Source organism: Lipophrys pholis (genome assembly GCF_963383615.2).
Source record: "Lipophrys pholis genome assembly, chromosome: 5".
Lineage (NCBI taxonomy): Eukaryota > Metazoa > Chordata > Actinopteri > Blenniiformes > Blenniidae > Lipophrys > Lipophrys pholis.
In genome coordinates this window covers 15225853-15246889 of record NC_137628.1, presented here as the reverse complement: position 1 = coordinate 15246889, position 21037 = coordinate 15225853, and the positions used below count along the sequence as shown (strand labels likewise).

General features: G+C 40.8%; 1 protein-coding gene across 1 annotated transcript in view; it reads left to right on the top strand.

Annotated features, from left to right (window-relative positions):
• mad1l1 (mitotic arrest deficient 1 like 1) overlaps positions 1-21037 on the top strand; it is an 86453-nt gene that overhangs the window by 28244 nt on the left and 37172 nt on the right. The gene's annotated exons all lie outside the window — the stretch shown is intronic.

Here is a 21037-nt window from a genome sequence, read left to right as displayed (position 1 = left end):
GTTTGGTACAAAGGAACCAATTCAATAACCCCAAGGGCAGCGGCCCAGACTGCGTGACACCGCAGATTGATTCCCACAAACGTTTCCTATATCTGACAGCTCTTCAAGCACAATTGGACCCAGGTGTGATTCCAGCAGCGGCCAATGGAAAAGTAGTAGAACACATCACTGATTCAAATCCCTCCTTCATTGGATGAGGGGAATACAATAGACGAGCGTTGTGTTGTCTGCAGGGGGTCAGAATAAATTGAGACCTTTGAGAGTGTTGGCCGGGAATGAAACTGACTGAAAGGAAATGAATGTGTTTTTTTAAGTTGCTACCTTAACTTTTCTGACTCTCTCACACACACACACACACACACACACACACACACACACACACACACACACACACACACACACACACACACACACACACACACACACACACACACACACACACACACACACACACACACACACACACACACACACACACACACACACACACACACACACAAACAATCCACTACTTGTAATCCAACTACTTCCATCTTGCAAAGTTGCCCCCCTTCAGTTATACCTGATCCCTTCTCATTTTTAAAGTGTGTGTGTGTGTGTGTGGTGTGTGTGTTTCATCTCAGTCAGGTCCTCTGACTCGCACTGTGCCAAACTAAGCCTACCAGGGCACTTTAATGAAACGTGTGTGGGCAAGCGTGTTGGTTCCATTTAGCTGTGGGCTGAATGAAATCCAGGTTTCCTCAAGCATGACCACCACCTTTAAAGCAATTGAACTGAGTGCATAGGAGAGTGAGTGTGTGTGCGTGCTCTTAAGGGTTTCAAGGTTATACAGTCAATGGATCAGGTCAGTTCTTAGGAGCTAATTTTCACGACTCCTCTATGGTCTAATGAACACCAAGAGACCTCCACATCAGACCGCGTGAAGAGATGATTGACTGAACTGAGAAGTGTTTGACAGCAGAAATGAACGGCTCGAGTGAGTATACGTAAATAACTTGCGGAACCGAATGCTCAAATATCAGGACAATTGGATTTTTCATTATATCGTCACGTGCATCTGATTCTTTTGGCCGAACCCGTTACGTGCGCTCAGTCTATATATTCCAATCACACTGACGGTCAGCCGCTCGGATAACCAGTGTTGTGAAATTGGACTGAACTATTCAGCATTATACCAAAGAACAGAGCGATGAAGCACTTTAAGAGCGATCCATTAAATGTTAACACAAGCTCTCGGCGGGTGAAACGTGGCTTGAGCAGCGCAGAAGCAATGCGAGCTTGTGCGTTACTGTTAAAAGCTGAGCAGCAGTGATCAAGATGGGACCAAATCAAAAGAGTCATGATCTTCTCCAGATGAAAAAACTGTACAACTCCTGTGACATTTTGTCAAACATTGTGTAAATGTACCACAAGCAACTCTTTCAGATGGTATCCTGGGTCTCTGATGAGATTACTCCTCTTTATATATGCAAAATGCGTTTTGCTACTCAACAAACCTGATTCGGGGGAGATGAAACCTCCATGACGAGCTGTACCCATCTTATTGATGAGGCACGAAAGTGTGACTCTTTGTTTTTGTCCTAGGTTCTAGGAAATGTCATTGCAACCAGTCCGAGAAAATAAATCCGACTGGGACAAGCAAGTGAATTTAGAAGACATATGGACGCATGTACCCGATGCCATTCTTTTCAGTGTGTATAAGCAGTAATGACACATCTTGATGGCTCCTTAGAACAGTGGTTCCCAACCTTTATCCTGAGCGTCTCAAATTTTTACCGTCGTAAACCTGGGCGACTTTACCCAAGAAGAATCATTCTTTTTTAATTTTGTACATTGCTTCAATGAAGCCACATTCTATATTGACTCTCTTGACGCATTTCTTCTTTTTTCTTTTTGACTGATTCATATTTCTCTTATGCCTGACGCGCCCTGCTTACTTTGCAAGCTTACCTCTGCGTTTATTGCAGGATATTCATGCTCATCTTGTCCATATCCTCGCAGTATTTTAACACTTTTAATCAGCAATGATACTCTTTTAATGTGAACACTTAAAATTTGTAGTTTTGTGACATACATGAATTAAATGCAAATTCATCTATTTGTAAAGCATAATAAAACATGTCTTCAGATGAAGAGGGCTTTACGACCCCACTGGCTATTCACCCAGACTAACCTGTTAAGTGCCGGCTGATGGTCAATAATTTAGGTTAGTGGTTATTGCGTATTTACACTGTGTGAAAATTCATTTTGTGTCATCTTTAAAATTTTGGGGATTCGGTCGGAAAGTACATGTTATTTATAAAAAATTTTTTTACAACATTGTATGTATTGTTTTCCGCACAGTGAACTACAGAGCCATACTCCAGTGAGCATAGAGTTCACATTTTGCAAGGACACTTAACCTGACAGGAATTCTTGAGCAGTTTATTGGCAGATAGAGCATAACAGGATCTCTCCCCCTTCGGTGAATGCACATGTGCATCTGAAAAAACCCCCAAAACATTTCTGTTTTAAGACTGAATGCCTTTAAATTCACGACACATTTTTACTGTATGTACAAAATCTTGGAAAGACGCCCATTCAGTGTTGCTTGATCTGGGCTGTGTCTGAAGGGGCTATATCCAGATATTGTAGGAGATATCACTTTATCGGGCTTAAAGTCACAGTGGCTGTCACTATGTGCTGGGCACCTTGCTTCTCACTGGTACATCAGAGGACGTTGTTTCCCACCAAGTGCATGCACCACCTGCACAAGGTTATCCACAAGGCTTCCGTCAATTAACGGTACGGTCCGGTCAGCGGCAGCAGTTTCTATAAGCTATCGATAATTTCCCTGAGAAGGATAAGCTCCTGAGGTTCGGGGTCAGAAGGGTTGTTTTGTTTTTTTCTTCATTCAACTAAACAAGTAATGGAAACTGAGTTGTATGGGGTTTTGTGAAAGCATAGCAGGCTTTGCTTGATTAAAATGCACTCTAGTGGGATTTCTCTGTTTGTGCTGCTCATTGGGGGAACCTTGAACGTACCATACAAAGCCTGGTATCTACCAAAACAAGTGGACTGCAGGTCTTTGAAGGTTGAGTCTGTCCACTTTCAAAGCACTCTGGTGCTCTTTGATTTGAATGAGAGGACAGACGAGCCAGACGCTGTTTAAAACAGATCAAACATAGGTTCACATCTGAATTGTAGATCTTTGTGCTATGAAGAAGTCCTCACACCTGTTTGATCCTTTTAAACGTTCAATAAGCTTTTATGGTGAAGTGTATTTAACCCAGTATGTAGAATCGTTGAAGGTTAAGAGTTCCTGGTAAGAAATATGCTCTAACTGCTCCACGGTATGCCCTTGCTTTGGATCTATCATATATGAAACACTGACATTAGTGCAATTTAATCCGGTCTAAAATGAGTGTTTTTTGCATTTTTCTCCACTTCGGTCAACAAACAAATCCCCTCAAAAGTGAACCCAGCAAAAGACTTTTCCTGATGTATTCAGAAGCATCTTGAAAAATCGGAACACTATTGAACACCTACAATTTTGGCAGTTATTTGTAAACCATGGACATATGAAGTAAAATAGAAAAATAGTGCCGTAAAATGTTGGACCAACCAATAATCTGTTAATGGCCAGTGATGTAATAATTTTGAATGCAATAGTCAATTATATAATAAAATATCTATATAGTCTTCCAATAATATCTTTCATTTATTTTTTTTCTTCTCAAAATATTTTGATTTAAATTTATAAAGCTTCATATTATCACAGAAGTGTTATACATCTATATAATATATGAAGGTATTGTTGTTTGAATTCAATGAGCCTATGCTAAAAAACCCTTGTATTCAAATCTGATCAACAAGTCTTGCTGTGGGACACGTTGCTTGTTGGTGCCTTTGCTTCTTTCTATTCATATAAAAATATTCTGTACAGTGTTCATGGACCCATTTGAGTCAGAGTAATTGCAGAACTAGATTTCTGGATCATTTTTCTCAGGTTTCTTTACCTTGGCATGTATATAAAACACTTATTGATACGTTTAATGGCACAACTCTCACCACTGTAACCATTTAATTACAGAGCTGCTCAGTTTCTCGTCACAAATTCAGAATTTCTGCTTTCAACTTGGTGAAACGAACTGTGCTTCAAGCAGTCATTTAATATTGTAACAGAGATCTTGTGTTCTTTGCTCTGGTAAAATCATGATCCTATAATTAAAAACGGGTGGTCTTAAGCCTCCTTTTTATACACACTCACTTTCTTGTAATCTACTACTTGTATCACTAAATCCTTCAGTTTTTGGAGAACAAGCGGGTAATGCATTGAATTGTGGGAAATGGCTGAAAGCCCTCCAGTTTGTGTTGATCGGTGCCTTTTTGAGGGAAGTCTTCTTTGCACAATTCCCTGCAACATTTTAGAGGTCTCTTCAGAATTAAAGAAGGTTTTTGACTGTATTTTTGCTTGGATATATTTCCCTTAAAGTATAGATTTCTTTCTTTTTCTTTGGCCCCTAATACTTGATTGTTGCTGCTGGTTGTGATAACTAATGAGTTCTCTGCTCGAGGACGGTGCAAAGCTAAAATGTCAACTTTAAGATTGTGTACTGAAAGATGCAGAACTGTGCAGCTTTCATCTATTTTTTTTTTTTTTTTTTTATATATCTTAGGAAGTACTGGATTCTGTTTATTTCCAGCATTCATTATTGATGATAAAATCGTAAATGCGTTACTCCTGTGCACCACTGCCTTTTTTTTTTTCCCCCTGCTCTGGGAAAAGTAAATGAGGATTTGGATCAAAGTGTGAGCTGTTTGATTTGTTGACACGGTAGCAAAACACAAACTTGACGAGCCGAATGCTTTGTATTGCAGTGTCAATCCGAACACCTCAAGCTGCTATCGTTTCTTTTGAATTTTTTCGGGAGTGCTGGTTGTGAGTCAGGATATTTGATCCGGGTTTGTCTGACAAGGCCATCTCCAAGAGCCCACAGTGCTCAGCTCAGTCTTACTGTTAACAATGTTATTTGCTGACAGCCTTTCAAAACCTGTCAGGAGCTGCTCTCCTCTGCGTGTGTTCAGTCTTATCTCCAGTAGCCTCTCCGCAGCTTCAACCTTTTGTTCTTAATGGCGAGAAATTCGGCTCATTAGCACATGGACTGAACTCGGTTATTAGCCAAGACAGTGTGTTTACTTTAACACCAGCCAATGCTTCACTGTGTCTGTTTTATGTTTGTGTGCAGTTTTCTTTTTTTTTTTCCCCCCTTGTTTTCAGAACCCCTGACACAGCTCTACTTTGTCTTAGCACATTTGCTCCTATACTAGTGTCGAGACGGAGATAATTGTTGCCATTGCAAGAGGTTGCATCAACGTAGTCTCACACGCTTTCACTGACAGGCCCAGTTCTGTAATAGACAGCCACAGCAACATGATGTATAGACATCATTTCAGACACAAGAAGAATGATCAGGTGTCAACGGTACTGGCAGCCTGTCCTCATTTAGCCAAGGTAAGATGTTTTCCACAGTTTTAATGTTGGGTTTAAAGGTCAGGGGGCTGCAGTTATAGTGATGCCATTTTCATCTTTTGCCGTTAAGTAATTAAGCATAATGATTTCTAGCTTCATAATAAGCATTAACCATCGCAATATTAGGGGTATAATACTGTTATATACTTGACTAAATATTTAGGGCAAGGTTGTCAGACACATTTTAGTTCAGTGGCCGCATACAGCCCAGTTTCATCTCGAGTGGGCTGGACTGACAATAAAGTGCCATAATATCCTTTCAATTTAAATTCTAAAGGTGTTTTGTTGGGGATTTTCTTTGTTGTGGCAGGGTTCACATGATGAAAATGTCTATATTTTCACTCAAACCAAACAGTTACTACTGAAAATAACTACAATCTCAACATAAAGCCAATTTGAATGAAACCTGTTGCAAATCACAGTGAAGGGGTTGTTTTGGCCTACGGGCCTTCTTGTGATTTCCGGCCTGTGATTTTCACAAAGTCAACATCAATATAATATAGAGTATAAAGTGTTACAGTAATGATGCAGATCACCTTAGAGCTGCTAACCTTTCGCATTATGACTGCACAATCTACTGTCAGTATTGATCTCACAATGGAATGCTAACTATCAGATGGAGCATCATACATGGCTGCCTCAAACAGGTTGATAACTTCTTAATAACCTGCTCATGATTTCTGCTTATGAGCAGACAAACACACACTAGGAAGCAGTTGAACTGTTTGAGTTTCCAGCTATATGGCCTTCCAATGTTTTCACTTCAGCTCTGCAGCCTCTTCTAGACCTGACTGCAGAAGGCAAAAAGACATGATTTACAACTCAAAGGTCCAACTCTAGAACTCTGGAACTTGCTGGTTTGATAGTTGAGTTGAGACTTTGTTGTCTGTCCATACAAGTGTCAGCATTGTTAATGTTCCTCGCGTGTTGTTTTCTGCATTCATGTGTGTGTGGCTTTATTACAAAAACAATCAACAGCAGCCACTAGTGGTCCAACATGAAAACGGCATTGTTTTCAGCATTTCTGCCGTTTCTGTGCAAATGGAGATCGTTTTCAAAAAGACACATAAACTGGGCCTTAGTTAGTCCTGCAGATTGCTGGTATTTCCATTATTCGTCTCTTTTTTAATTTCATGTTTGAGTTCTGTTTTAGGTAAGTTAGGGGGAAATGCTGGGAGCAATGGCCCAGACTGGTTGGTCTATCCTTTTTTTTTTTTTTTTATGTTTTTATTCAGGGTCTCCAGACCCCCTTTGTTTCCATTTAGTTTGTTTGTGCTTTTACTGAACGCTATGGGTGAAATGACAAAGTTTGCAGATAATTAGATTGTGGTTTCCTCTTTATGTGTTGCAGCCTCATGTCCATATTGAGACATGCTTTTTCTGTTTGTATGGTGGCTGTAACACGTGTCCACCTGCAACCACAACAAGGAACAGCTCAACTATTTTTGAGAAATACTGTACTACTATTGTCTGTGCTCGTACTTTCCACTTTTGGGTCCAGTTACGTTTATATTGAGAAAGCGAAAACATTATAACCACTAACAGACAGAGTCAATATTATAGATGATTTTTTTCATCATAGCACCTTTTAGTGGATTTGGACACATCCTGCAGCAAGTGAATATTTTACCCTCAAAGTTGATGTGTTGGGAACAAAATAAAAAAACCTGCAAAGGATTTGAGTGAGTTTGACAAGGAAACATTGATTTTTTTTAAGTCAGAGCGTCTCCAAAGCTACAGCTCTTAGAGGATCTTTCCAGTCCGCAGTCGTCGGCATTAATCTAAACTGGTCCAAGAAATCATGGCTGGCCAAGGATCATTGATGTACGTGTGGATTAAAGGCTGACCCGTGTGGTGTGATACAGCAGACAAGCTACTTTACGTTAAACTGCTTTAGAAGTAATGCTGGTTATCACGTAAAGGTCTACACAGTGTGATGATGTTCGTGACAATGAGATGCATTATAGAGCTGTAGAAGGGCGAGCCGTACAATATTAGACTGGTGGTCATATTGTTATAGATGATCAGTGTACAAAAGAAACGGCATCTTGATAAAGGACATTTCCGGACATTATTCAATATTTAATTACAACAGTTCAGAACTGAGAAAACACAGCAAGTGTACTTATGTCTCAATTTATTCAGATGCTCACGCTCCGTTTTCACAGAGACTGTTTAGTACCATGCTGTAAAAGATGCATATTTTAATAGAGATTTCAAAGGCATAGAGAAAAACAAAACAAAAAACGGGATCAGTGAAGACTGAAGAAAAGCAGCAATATTGTTTGAAAGGCACTCATGTCTTTTCTTTGTGCTTACTGGCCCCCACTCTGCTAATCCTGCCTTCCCAGTGTCAGTGAATGAACTTCAGATATCTTCCCATCACACCCATCATGGAGTATGTAAAGTGAGCGGCTGCACATTGGCTTGAGTTGAAGAGAAACTGGTGACATTTCTGAGTAAAACTGATAACGGCATTCTGACTTTTGACTAGAAGAGACGATGCCAGATGCTACTTGGTTCCATCTAATAAATCATTGAAACGATCCAGGGTATTGAGAAACTAATGTCTAATCTCCCTTCAGCCTGCTCAGAGAGAAATGTCAGTAATAACGGTCATGTGGGGGTGGTATAGTGGAGCAGTGACTGGGTCTTTTGCTGCCTCGCAGTAAGATTTTACATGTTCTTCCTTTGTCTTTGTGCATTTTCCCTCTGTACTTCCACATCCTCCCATTCTTGATTTCTAATTAATCTCACATGCATGTAAGATCAATTCGAAATGGTGTCCAGGATGTAATATGCCGTTCACACTTTCAGATTGGCCACAGTGCCTGCAGCTCTCATCTGTGAAGAATATAGATGTGTTGAAAAATTATGTGGAAGAAAAACATTTGAAGATCCAATATTTTGAATTATTTTTTTTGCTTCACTTGAACTGCACTTAGAACGTGTTTATTCTTGAGATCCCTATTTCACATCGTGGATCGATTCTTGTCTGTAGATGTTGCAGCCATATCCTGTCATAAAAAGATATCTGACATGGAAAGTAGAGAAGACCCATCAGTCTTGTGTTCTGCCAATACATCAAGTAAGCAGGAGTCTAATTACCAGCCGGAAGACTCTGGAAAGGTCAGGCTGTCACGCTTGGTTCATACAGGTGGTCAACCTGTCTCACAAGGAAAAGCGATGACATATTGAGCATCCCCGTTATTTCCGAGGAGGGCTTCCGCACAGCGCTCCTGTACATGTGCTAAAGGTTTGCTACTAAGAAAGGAAGAGGGGGTCTTAAAGCTCAGTCAACCATGGAACATGTTACTGCGCTGTGGACCTTTGCCTTCAAGCTTTTCATATCTGACCTTAATCTCACGTTGCTTATCTACAAGCTCTCCATGGTTCACGTCTCATGGCACAGCCTGTCAGAGATTCTGAAACTAATACCATTTGGACAAGATTTATGAAAGCCGTACAGACTTGAGCTTTTCTGAAATACCACTTGGACCTGTAGGTATTCACAGGGTCACTTTGTGGACTCTTAGGAACCACTTGGGGCCAGCATATTTCAGTATTTGGTTTATTTCTGCTGCTTGGCATTATGCATTTTACATCAGGAAATCCAAAGTTGACATCACAACCTTATCCTTTGCTGATAAACCTATGCTGACTTCTAGTTCTTACAGTGTTTCAGAGAATCATGGGCCTTCACAAATCAGTGCTTTGTGCAGTTACTCAAGCATCACTAAACATTTTACCAAGGGATGCTTGCGAGGAGTTATCCCACTTCAATCAAAATGGCTGTGTACAGTGCATGCTGTGGCCTTGAGTCCAATGGATTTTTGTTTACATCGCACTAGAGACCGATGGACTTCCCTTGGCGCCATCCAAAAGGCCGGGTCATAACATCAGTGTTGCAGCAAGACGATCGCGCTCAGATTTTACCCCGGCAGGAAAAGCTAGTAGATATAGCTATCGTTCTTTAGTTGGACATGGTAGCCACTCAGCAGCTGCCCCTTGTTCATTATTGCCAGCTCACGTCACAGGAGGCCCCAGTAGGGTTTTTGTTTTCCAGCTGACATCACACTGTGGTCACTTTGCAGAAACACCTCAGTTTTGGTTTTCCTTGAGGTAGATTGTCTGATTTACTGTAAGATAACAGTCACTGCTTGCCAAATATTAGCTTTGTGATTGTACCTGATTGACTTAATGTATTTATTGCTTTATGTCTGTGGTTGGAAACTGTGTCCAAAGCTTCTCAGTAGTAGTACTATTGGCTGACAAGCATCTTTTAGAATTGGACTATTTTTCAACAAGGACAGTAATGTAATAAGGAATAAAGAAGTTTAGTGAAATAAAACGATTATCTGCTGCTGTGTCACTGCTGATTGCGTTACTAAAAACAATAAGTCAATCAGGTACAATCACAAAGCTAATATTTGGCAAGCAGTGACTGTTATCTTACAGTAAATCAGACAAACATCTACCGAAGAAAAGTGAGTTTGTGATGGCGGGGTTGCAGGTTCGAATCCCACAGCTGGCAGATACAACACTGTGGCTCCTTGAATGCAGAGAATATATTTGTACTTTCAAACCATCTGCAGAAAGTGCCACGAACAGAAAAAGAAAAGCTCGGGAGATCTGAGAGCGTAGTAAGAGCCATTCTAAACTCAAGAATGTCAACGACCCCTTAAAAATAATAAAAACAGCTGCCCTACCCAAGCCTAAATGCTCAAACATGATTAAAATATGAGATTAAATTTAAGATAAATTTCCCCTGAAACGTTTGTTCCAGAAATTGAATAATTTAATATCAACACTGGCTAATGACAAAGTGTGAATTAATTGTGCATCCAGATGACATGGATTTTTAAAGAGTCTAAGGCCAATGCATGATCATCTGCATTCATGCAACACTCATTTGAGCAACACATGCAAGAAATTATGTGCAAAAAGTTCAACACTGATTAAAAAAAAAAACACATCACGAGTCTCCAGTGTGACAGTGTTCACGGCACACACCAAGAAATCCATCCATCCACCCATCCCCGCTTATCCTGTTCTGGGTTGCAGGCTGCTGGAGGCGATCCCAGCTCACTATAAGTGATGGCAGGATGCACCTGGACAGGTTGCCAGTCTATCACAGGGCACACACACATAGACAGACAGACAACCACACAAACTCACATTCACATTCACACCTCGGGGCAATTTAGTGTCGCCATTCAACCTCACGTGCATGTTTTTGGACTGTCGAAGGAAACCGGAGTACCCGGAGAAAACCCAGGCACATATGGGGAGAACATGCAAACTCCACACACAGGCCCCTGGCCGTACTTGAACCCACGACATTCTCCCTGTGAGGGGAGAGAGCGAACCACTGCCCCAACACATCAAGGAATAACTGGATAAAATCAAGAAAAATTCTCCCTGCTGCACTCATTGATCTGTACAACTGACTTCCAGTGTTGTGTTGGCGTCCACTTCATGCTCATAAAATACAATAGAATAGCATTTTATTTATATAGCACCTTTCCCAGACATGAGTCACAAGGTGCTTAACAGCACTAAAAACAGAAACAAATAAGATAATTTAATGATCTTAATTTTGTTTTATTTAATTTTCAAAGTGTAGAAGCAAGAAAAAAGAAAAACATACATAGTTATACAGAAAAGTACAATTTATCATAGAAAGGTGTAGTTTAAGGTCAGAGGATGCCACACCTTCCAATAAAAAAAACAACAACTTTTGAGACATAGATGTCCATATGTTTGTCTTATTGCAAAATTGAACACTAAAAACATTTATGTAATTATTGAGTCTCCATTTACATGCCATTACATGGTAAAAAAAAAAAAAAAAGCATCGTTGTGTTTGCTGAGTAATGGAGCTGTAGAGATGTTTTTCATATTGTTCTCAACAAATGACTCATTCATTTTTCCTCCTTAATAGTAGACTTGTGACGCATTAACACAATGAAATGTTGAAAACAAGATCTCTGTTGAGCAATTTTCATTATGAAAACCAAAGTAGGTGACGGTGCGGTTTCTGCATCAGCCTGAGCCACAAGGACAAGTTTGTTTGGAAGTGTTTTGATTTTCATTTGTTAACTTTAAACAAAACTGACTTTTCAAGCGGTGTTTGCTCCACAAATGAAATTTGTTCCCCGCGCCACCGTTTTGAGATTGCCACAATAAATCCCAAGAGTTTTGCTCATTTGAATTTAACCTCAAAATGCATCTCTGATTTCCCCAGGAGAGGGATTTAAAACTGCCGAGGCCGAGCTGCAGAGCCTCCAGTCTGACTCACTGGCAGAAGCGCCGTCACTCTCTAGTCATCTTTACTTTATTACTCTACGCGGTTTAAAGCCGACAGTACCCCTCCTCTCCCTCTCACACTCGTACGCGCTCATTCACCATTAGTGTGTCACCTGTTCCATCACCGTGTCCCCAGTGGCTGGTACCGACTTCAGTATGTAAGTAAGCCCAGTTTAGGCAACAACGTTTCAAGTGAAAATGTATCTTTTTTTTTGTGTGTTTTTGTTTCAGAAAAGTCTGTTTACACAGCAAAGTGGAAATGATAGCAGTTTAAACAGAAACCGCATAAATGCTAAAAACGATGTCGTTTTCATGTTGGGCCACTCGTGGATGCTGTTGTCTGTTTTTGTAATGAAACCACACACTTGTAGAAAAGTTTTGTAAAAGTTGCATTTTCCTCCATCTACACGGAGTCGGGGCATTTTCAAAAAGTCGCATTTTCAGGGACCGTTTTCTAAAAGTTGCATTTCTCCCCATTTACACAAAGTCTGAGCATTTTTGGACAGTTACACTCTGGAAGCCTTTTTCAAAAAGTCCCGTTTTCAGTGGCTCTGAACACTGTTGCCGTGTAAACACCTGAAACCCAATGAAAGTTTTCCGTTGTCGTGTAAACAGGGCCTCGGGATATCCTTGAGAAATTAGTTGTCATTGGGAACCTTGTCTGGGACTGCCTTGCACTTACTGCAGTCTAAACGGATAAACCGCAATTAGAAACAGATTCAGTGCTGAGGCTACCACATGCATTTCTCAATTCTGCTTAACTAATAACTAAATTGTTTATAAAAAAAAATAAAAAAAAGCTCTCAGTTAGGGCTTTTCCACCAAAAAGAACCAGGTTCTAGTTCAGGGCCGGTTCCAGGGCCAGTTCTTAAATGAGCACCGCCAAAGAACCGGTTGTTTTTCCATTGTCAATGGAGCCAAGTGAGAGCCACGTCATTGCGTCACTCCAGAACGTCGTACGTCACTGATTTCACCGACGTAATTAAATCATCTCGTTCCCTCCTATTGTTAACTTGAGGGAGCGACTTATTATATTGTTCCCGGCCAGTCACACAGGCCTGGAGAGCCAGGGCCATGACAACACCCGTTCAAACTCTGTGTGCTATTGTGTATTTTTATTCATGGGTTGAATTGTGAATTTCATTTCCAAAGAAATGCGACATAGTCCAGAGCAACTTGTAGGATTTTTTTCATCTTCATGACGCATTTTTTGACCGATATACTGTATATGCGTCAGACATTGGGACCAAGAGACCCGGCTTTTTCTTTCTTTCTTTTCTTTCCCTGGCCGTGATTTGAAACCAATGTTGAGCTACTTTTTCAAAGGGACTATGTGTCTTTATGTGTAAAAAATACATTACTATTCATCCTAGGTCACTGAAATGTTACAAATAATTAACTTATTCTAATAAGGCGTCTAACTGGGAAGCGTCTATCTGGTAAATAAACACTAGCGTCTAACTGGGAAGCGTCTATCTGGGATGACACCGGGTTTGTACTGTGGTGTTAAAAACCGTTGTTCCATGGATTCAGACCACACCCGTTCCCAACTTCACACCCTCCCTTTGTTTTATATTCCATGTTTTTGATCTTTTGCTCCCTGCTCCCTGTTCCCTTACTGTTTTTTTTTTATAGCCGCCACTGCTCCGTGGTATTAGATGTGTTGTTATTGTTGTTCTATGAATAAGAGATATGTAGCCTCGGGCGCTGACAATGGCACTCCACCTTGCTGCACTGTAAATACTGTGCACAGGAGCAGGCTGTATATATGCAAGCCAACACACACACACACACTACAAAATAGGCCATGTGTAATACTGTAATATTCAGCACTTTGCTTGCATGCTTTGAAACGCAGGTACTTTGACATGTTTCTGTTTCTGCAGCACGAACTAAATTATAATTTATAACCACATAATGCCCCAGTTCTTCTTCTCCCCTCAAATGAGGGCATACATACAGAGCAATGGGTAATAATAACTTCATTCATTGTGCAGATAGTTCTTTCTTTCGTTCCATTTAAATATAGGCATTTTCTTTGCCTCGTATGCATCACATTTATTCACGTGATTAATTTGTCCTCTTTTTTTTCTCTAGATATTAAAATGGATAAAGACAAGAAAAATGACCCCTCTCCATTTGCTCACTTAAGTTTGATGCATGAAGCAAGTTCAGGCAATTAAAAAATTATTATCGTGCTTTAATGTTGATGAAAAATAAGTTTCCTTTGCTGTTTTTCATTCCCCATTCAGCGTGTCAATTAAAACTTTGCCCTTCAGCTCAGTCCAGGCATCAAGACGGTGAAATATGAACTCCGTCGTCAAATCACTCCAATTTTCTTTAGCTTGACCTAATTTAAAGGAAGTATGTTTGAAAGATCTAAAGGTTTTCTACAGGATGTAGCTGTTGGCTGCATTTTTATTTAGGCTAGCCATTTACTGTTTCTACACACACACACACACACACGCACACAGAGCCTGAAAATAAACTGTTTGTATACAGATGTAGGACTGGAAAAGGTTCATGCCAGAAGAAAATAAACCTGGGCTTTATTTGGCTGTGACGTGTGCTGGAAACAGTTTGTCGGAAATTTCTGAACCTGTGAGGTTTTTCTTCTTCATCTTGGTCCATGTTGCTGTCTTGCACCGAAGGCAACCCCGCTGCCTCCTTTGTTTTCACCGTGTTATTTTATGTGTTGTACACTGTCGCCGCCCCCCCCCCCCCCCCCCCAGTTTATTTGGCAGCCATTGCTCAGGGGCACATGGAATCTAATTTAGCCAGTAATCAAGAACTCAGATTGGTGTGTGTGTGTGTGTGTGCATGGATGTGTGTGTCTTCATATTGGCATTTAGCTAAGCGAAGATACTCTCTTCTTGTTCACCCAGACCTCATGACAAAAATAGTAAATAAATGAACAAGACTGAGACGAAGTCAATGCATGCCATGAAGAAATGGCACCTCAGTTTTAACCTTCAGGTTTAGATTTTTGTCCTTGCTGTCATGTACAGAAGAAATGGGAAACTTCAATCATCGTCAGGGCCACAAAATTGAATCCAAGCACTTAAATCACAATAAAAAATAAGATAAACCTGTGTTTGTATAGTACTTTTCAGAATAATATTACAAATCCTGTGTTTTGGGTCTTGCGTTGGTTCTCTCCATGTTAGGGCCTCTTGATGGCCGGTTTTGGCCTACGGGCCTGATGTTTGACACCCCAGGTGTCGTATCATCTCCTCACTTTGTTCACGGTTGTTAAAAGACGAGAAGTGAGGAAAGCAGTATCGGGTGTTTGGGACGTTAGTCTGAAGCAGGAACAATGTCACCTCAAACCATGACAAATGCAGGCTTTTAAACTGTCTGCCCATAACAAGCTGGAGGCTTCTTATTTTCTTTAGTCTACATGATCTAGTCGAGTCCATGGTTCTCTAAATAAATGTCAATGTTTGATTCAGCTGACCACAGAACAGTGTGCCATCCCGGCTCAGACCGTTTCAAATGAGATTTGGTCCGAGAAGACTTTGCATGAATCACACTGTTGCCTGTGTTCACAGACGGTAATTTCTGGAAATGTTGCTGAGCCCATGCAGTGATATCCAGTGGAGATTAGAGGCTGATTTTAATGGAGTGCCACCTGAAGGCTTGAAGCGCCCCAGCATCCAATTTTCCCCTTCATCCTCCTTGCTTGATTTTCTGAATCTTATCTTTTGATGACGATGTTGTGATCTTCAAGTGAATTTTAAGGAATATTTATCTGAAATTCTCCCACAATTTTTAGTTGGTTTGTCATCGAAGTATTAACCTTCCCTAATGTGTGTCCTTTCCTCCGAGAGACTGTGCCTCGTTGAAATCTCTTTATATAGAGTTTTAGTGCTGATATGTTGCCAAGTAGCCTAATTGGTTGCCACATGCCGCTCCAGATGTTGTTGATGTAAGCAAATTACTTTTCAAGCACTTTGTTCCGGCTTTCACAACTTTTAAAATGGATTTCACTTATGTAGTGCTTATACACAGCGGAAGCAGTCCCCACTGTTAATCACATTCACCCATTCACAAGCACATTCACTCACCAATGGAGGCTGCTGCCATGCCAGGCACTGAGTCCATCCACTGGCAGCAGTTTGGGGTTCAGTGTATTGCTCAAGGGCACTTTGTCATGTCGACAGCGGAGCTGGTAATTGAACCGACAACCTTCCAATTGGGAGACGACCGCTCTATCGACCGGGCCACAGCTGCCCAGTGAGATGTGTTCTTGCCATCAAGGGGGGGTGATATTTTGTTGTTTTTTTCAGATGTAAAGAATAAAATATAGGTTTGTTTTGCAAATCATTGCATTCTGCTTTAATCAACATTTAGCAGGAAAGGACAACTTTATTTTTTTTAGGATTGTGGTTGTATAATAAATGATTGCACAACTCTAAAAGCTTTATGAAAGAGAAAAAGTTTCAAACTGTGATTTGAAAGACACCACAGACCCAGAGTGGCTCCGTACCACAGGAAACTCAACAGTCAAGTTCCCTTTAGTCACCAGGCAACCTAGTTAAGTAATCAGTAATGGAGCCTAGAGGAATGCTGTTTAACACCTTTAAGGTGATCGGTAAGAAATATAGTCCTGCATTTAGTCTATATTCATCCTATATTCATATACCCTGTGTATAATGTTGCACTTCTGGATTGGATGCCAGACGACTTTTCGCTCCACTACAGTTGTATATGTGTAATGGCAATAAATTTGAACGCTAATCTTAAAGTAAAACACAACCTTCTGAAAACACCCCCATGTAGCGTGCAGAGATGCTTTTACTGTGCAATGCGCACCACAGCGGTAGAAAGCGGTTCTTCTGAACATGCGCAAATAGATGGACAATACCAATAATGGCGGCCACCAGAGCGTCATGACTTCCAGTCCGTATTCCCCTGGGACTTGAAGCTTTATAGGCGAGTCACCAGAAAAAGCAATCCGACTTCGTCGTCTGTCCTTACAAATGGCCACGCACTCGCCATTGTTATTGTTCATAACGTAGAGTTGTCTGTGTACACGTGTGTGTGGTTTCATTACAAAAACAAACAGCACTCGCTGGTGGCCTTACATGAAAACGACATCTTATTCAGTGTTTATGCTGTTTCCATGTAAACAGACATTGTTGTCTGGATTGAAAATGAAAAAATTATGCATTTTCACTCGAAACATCACCTAATGGAGTCTCATTACTACTAATTTAATGAAAAGCACTAACTCCATACTTGTAGCGTAAAATGATCAAATCAGCATGCTTTCCATAGTTTTTAACAATGAAATACATCTAATGGTACAATCAATGCCTGTGAAGTTTCATTTCTAGATAGCGTGTTAATATGATTTACTTTATTTGCACATCTGTTCTGATCAGCTCTGACAGGGCACAGCTTCAAGCCCCCATTGATCTCTGATGACGAAAACGAATCCCTAACCCAGTTCAGAAACCACTGAGTATTTCAAACTTATCACTCAAATTAACTTCCATGAATTAACTAAAAAACAATCCATTAAGACTCCAGGGAGCTGCCTTTTTCTTTCTTTTGGTGTAGAGAAAAAAAAACAAACCCCAGCCTGTTGTGTTACTTGCAGATGTATTGTGGCAGTAAATACAGTGCACTCCCGTTGCCAGCTGATTAGGTTCTGTTCACCTGCCACTAAAGCTAAGCGGCTTACTGAATTTTGCCAACCTGAGTGTCGAAACACACTCAATCATCGGTGTGACCAAATAACTTCTCTACATTCAAACACACCCAATTTTCACACTGAGGTGCAACGAAATGCTCTCAGTTTGGAGCCCCCTGTCTTGGGGGAGAGCAGCGCAGCAGCAGGCTGAGGTGAACAACACGCAGTGTGACACACTATGAAATATGGATTGCTTTTTGATTGGCTCTATTGTCGACGATGCAATCCATGAAAATGCGCCTGGTTGTACCCTAATACCGATATCTAGGATAAGCTTGGAACGTAACAACTCTCTAATAATGTTTCCAACCCGATTATATCAAGGACGATAAACATTAGAAACCCCCGAGGCTAATGAACTTCAATTTGAGAACACCTCCGACTGCAGCCAGCAAAGTTCACTTAACACCTTTCCAAACAAGTTTATCTAGAAGGGAACATTTTAATCTAATTGAATTTAGAATTTATCGCACAGAGGGGTTCGGAGACTACACGATTGGGTAAACGCGTCTATAAACTAGTGCGTACCAAAGCAACTTTATCGTGGCTTAAAGTTTTTTTTTTTTGTGATTCAAAGACGACACTAAAATTGACAATTACCTAAACAGTTTAATAACCAAAATACTTCCTACCTCAATCACAAAAAGGCTTTCTTCAAAAGTGTATGAAGTGTATTTCATGTGCAGACTCTTGCGCTGTTTGCTTGTGAGGTCAAAGCGCAGCGCAATGGGAAATGAAGCAGGTGGGTTGTAGGATAGTCATGACTTCACTGTACTCTCCTGGTTCTTTTCTGGAGAGGATTTTGGCAGGCAAGGTAAACAGCAGTCAGAAGGTTACACAGGAATACAATTGCCGTAAAAATATAAAAAGCTGATATAAAAAAAGAACTTGAATTTGACTTTTGTACACCTGCTTGCATACATGCATTGTTTCATGTCCATGCTTGCAATGACATGAATAAATGTGAGCATTTATGTAAGATTGTAAGATTGCCTTACAAAAAAACTGTTTTTCTACATTTTTTTTTTCAACTTTGCAGCCATGCTCTCCATGGTGTTTAAACTATTTGATGTGCTCTCTGCACATTCACTGTCCATATTTAAATGCTTTGTGACCTTATTACTAGATTAAACGACGTGCTACAGTTCTTGCTTTACATTGACGTGGCAGAATCACGTAGTTCCGTTAGATTTGCCATCTGGACATCTTGATGCATATGTCCCGTTTCACCATGTTTAAAAGATGTTCTATTGGATTGCAATCTGATGGAGGTCTTTTGATCATATCTATTCAAGCCAGCTTGAGATCATTTGAACTGTGCAACATAGCACATTATTCCGTTGGAAGTAGCTTCCGGAAGATGGGTACTCTGTGTTCGTGCAGGGGTAGTTGTTTCAATTGATCTTTGTTCAAATGCCACAGCGTACCCGAGCATTCTTGCTGACTGAGGGTCCCAACTTTTGTTAAGAAAACATCCCCCAAACCGCTGCACGACAGCCACCAACATCATGAACCCCTGAAATATGAATGGATCCATGCTTTCGTGTTTCTGTGAAATTCTGATCTCACCATCTGAAAAGTTGCTGCAGAAAACCAAAAAGAAAATCAAAACTCATCAGACCAGGCAACATTTTTCTAATCTTTTGATCTTTCCTCTTTTTCCAAACCATTCTGTAGATGATTGTGCATGAAAATCTCAGTATATCAGTAATTTGTGAAATACTCACACCATCCAGTCTGGAACAACCATGCCATGAAAATGAACTGCAGTTACTGCTTTGACAACAGGCAAAGTTCCAGTCAGGACAAATGTATTACGGGTACACATGGATGGTCTCGGGCAATGTGAATGTTGATATCCATAACGTCTCACTTATTTTACAATGGTTTTGAAGAAATCGCTACAAGGTTGGGATTGCGTTAACATAAAAGCACGTAGTAACCCTGAAACTCTAAAACTAATCACCTGATTCTTGAGTCGGCGTGAATGTTTGTGCCAAAGAAATTTCCTCTACGCGTCACTGAGATACTGTATCAACAAGGCGACGTGAGATAACCTTGATCTCTGGCCACCAAAACTTAATCACAGCACACTCAAGTGAGAGTGAACATATGTGCCAAATGTGAAAAAGTTCCCACAAGGTGTTCTGGGAAATGATGTTATCTGTAATATGATGGAAGGATGTACTTGCGGAAGGACGATCGGAACAGTGAATGCAAAGACTGCACAGATTGAGACTGATGGCCGTGGCAGTTTATGAAATGAGCTTAGTACAACTGTGATATGGAGCAGTGTTTGTGCACTTTGGAGGCATATACAATATTCGAACACATGTCCATTCTGGTTGTATTTCCAGTCCTCTTCAACAGACTCGTTCCAGTGTGAGTTTGCAGCAGGTCGACTCTAAGGTCCTTTCCAATGTCTGAGCACCTCTGCCTGTCCTCTTATGCAAGATGACAGACCTTACAGGTGAAACTCATTCCGGCCGCCCGTATCTGCAATCTCATTCTTTCGGTCACTACCCAGAGGTCATGACTGCAGGTGAGGACAGGGACGGAGATTGACTGGTAAATTGAAAGCTTTGCTTTGTGGCCCGACTCTTTTTTTTTTTCTTCTTTTTTTTTTTTCATCACATCAGATTAGTACAATGTCCGCATCACTGCAGACACAACTCGAAATCCGCCTGTCGATCTCCTGTTCCTGTCTGCTGCCACTCATGAACAATTCAAGATGCATGAACTCCTTCACTTGGGGCACTGTCTGTCTTCCCACCAGAGGGGCAAAGTCACCGTCTCCCCCAGCAGAGCACAATGGCCTCCGATTTAAAGGTGCACAGTCTCATCTCAGCTGCTTCACACTCGGCTGCAAAACCACTCCAGTGTGTGCTTGAAGGTCGCAGCCTGGTGAAGCAGACGGCCCCAGCATTTCAGACCAGAACTTAAAACAAACGGTATCAGAAAGTACCATACTGCAGAAGCCTTGCAGAAAAATAGCTGGAAATGAGTCATTTGGCTAAAAGCAGGTTGTAAAATTGTCTTTTACTAGCCAAGTTACAGAGGATGATTTTCTTATCTGTGGTCAGACCACTTGCAGGTTCAGTCTGCCATTCAGTCAGGCATCAACTTCAATGTGTCCTTCAAGTCTTGATCCTAAGTGATGGCAATGGCATTTTTAAGATGCGTGCCACAGATATTTTAGTGCTTCCAAATGCAGTTGAAATTTACCAGTTCTTCTTCTTCTTCTTCTAAAAAAAAAAAACCTAAGATCCTGAGTGGAAGATTTTTTTATCTCGGCATATTCCAGACCTTTCCACCTATGTTGGTTGAATGTCTCTGTTTTGTGACCCACCACATTGACTCCATAATGTTGAGAACAGAAGTCTAGGGCTTCTCGTTGTAGCACTTGTTATTCCTGTCTCTAAAGAGAGTTCTGTGTTTAGGTTTGTTTCCATTGAAGAAACTGATTAACAGGTACCCTCTTCATAAGACCTCATTTTATTGAGGGGAACATGTAAAAC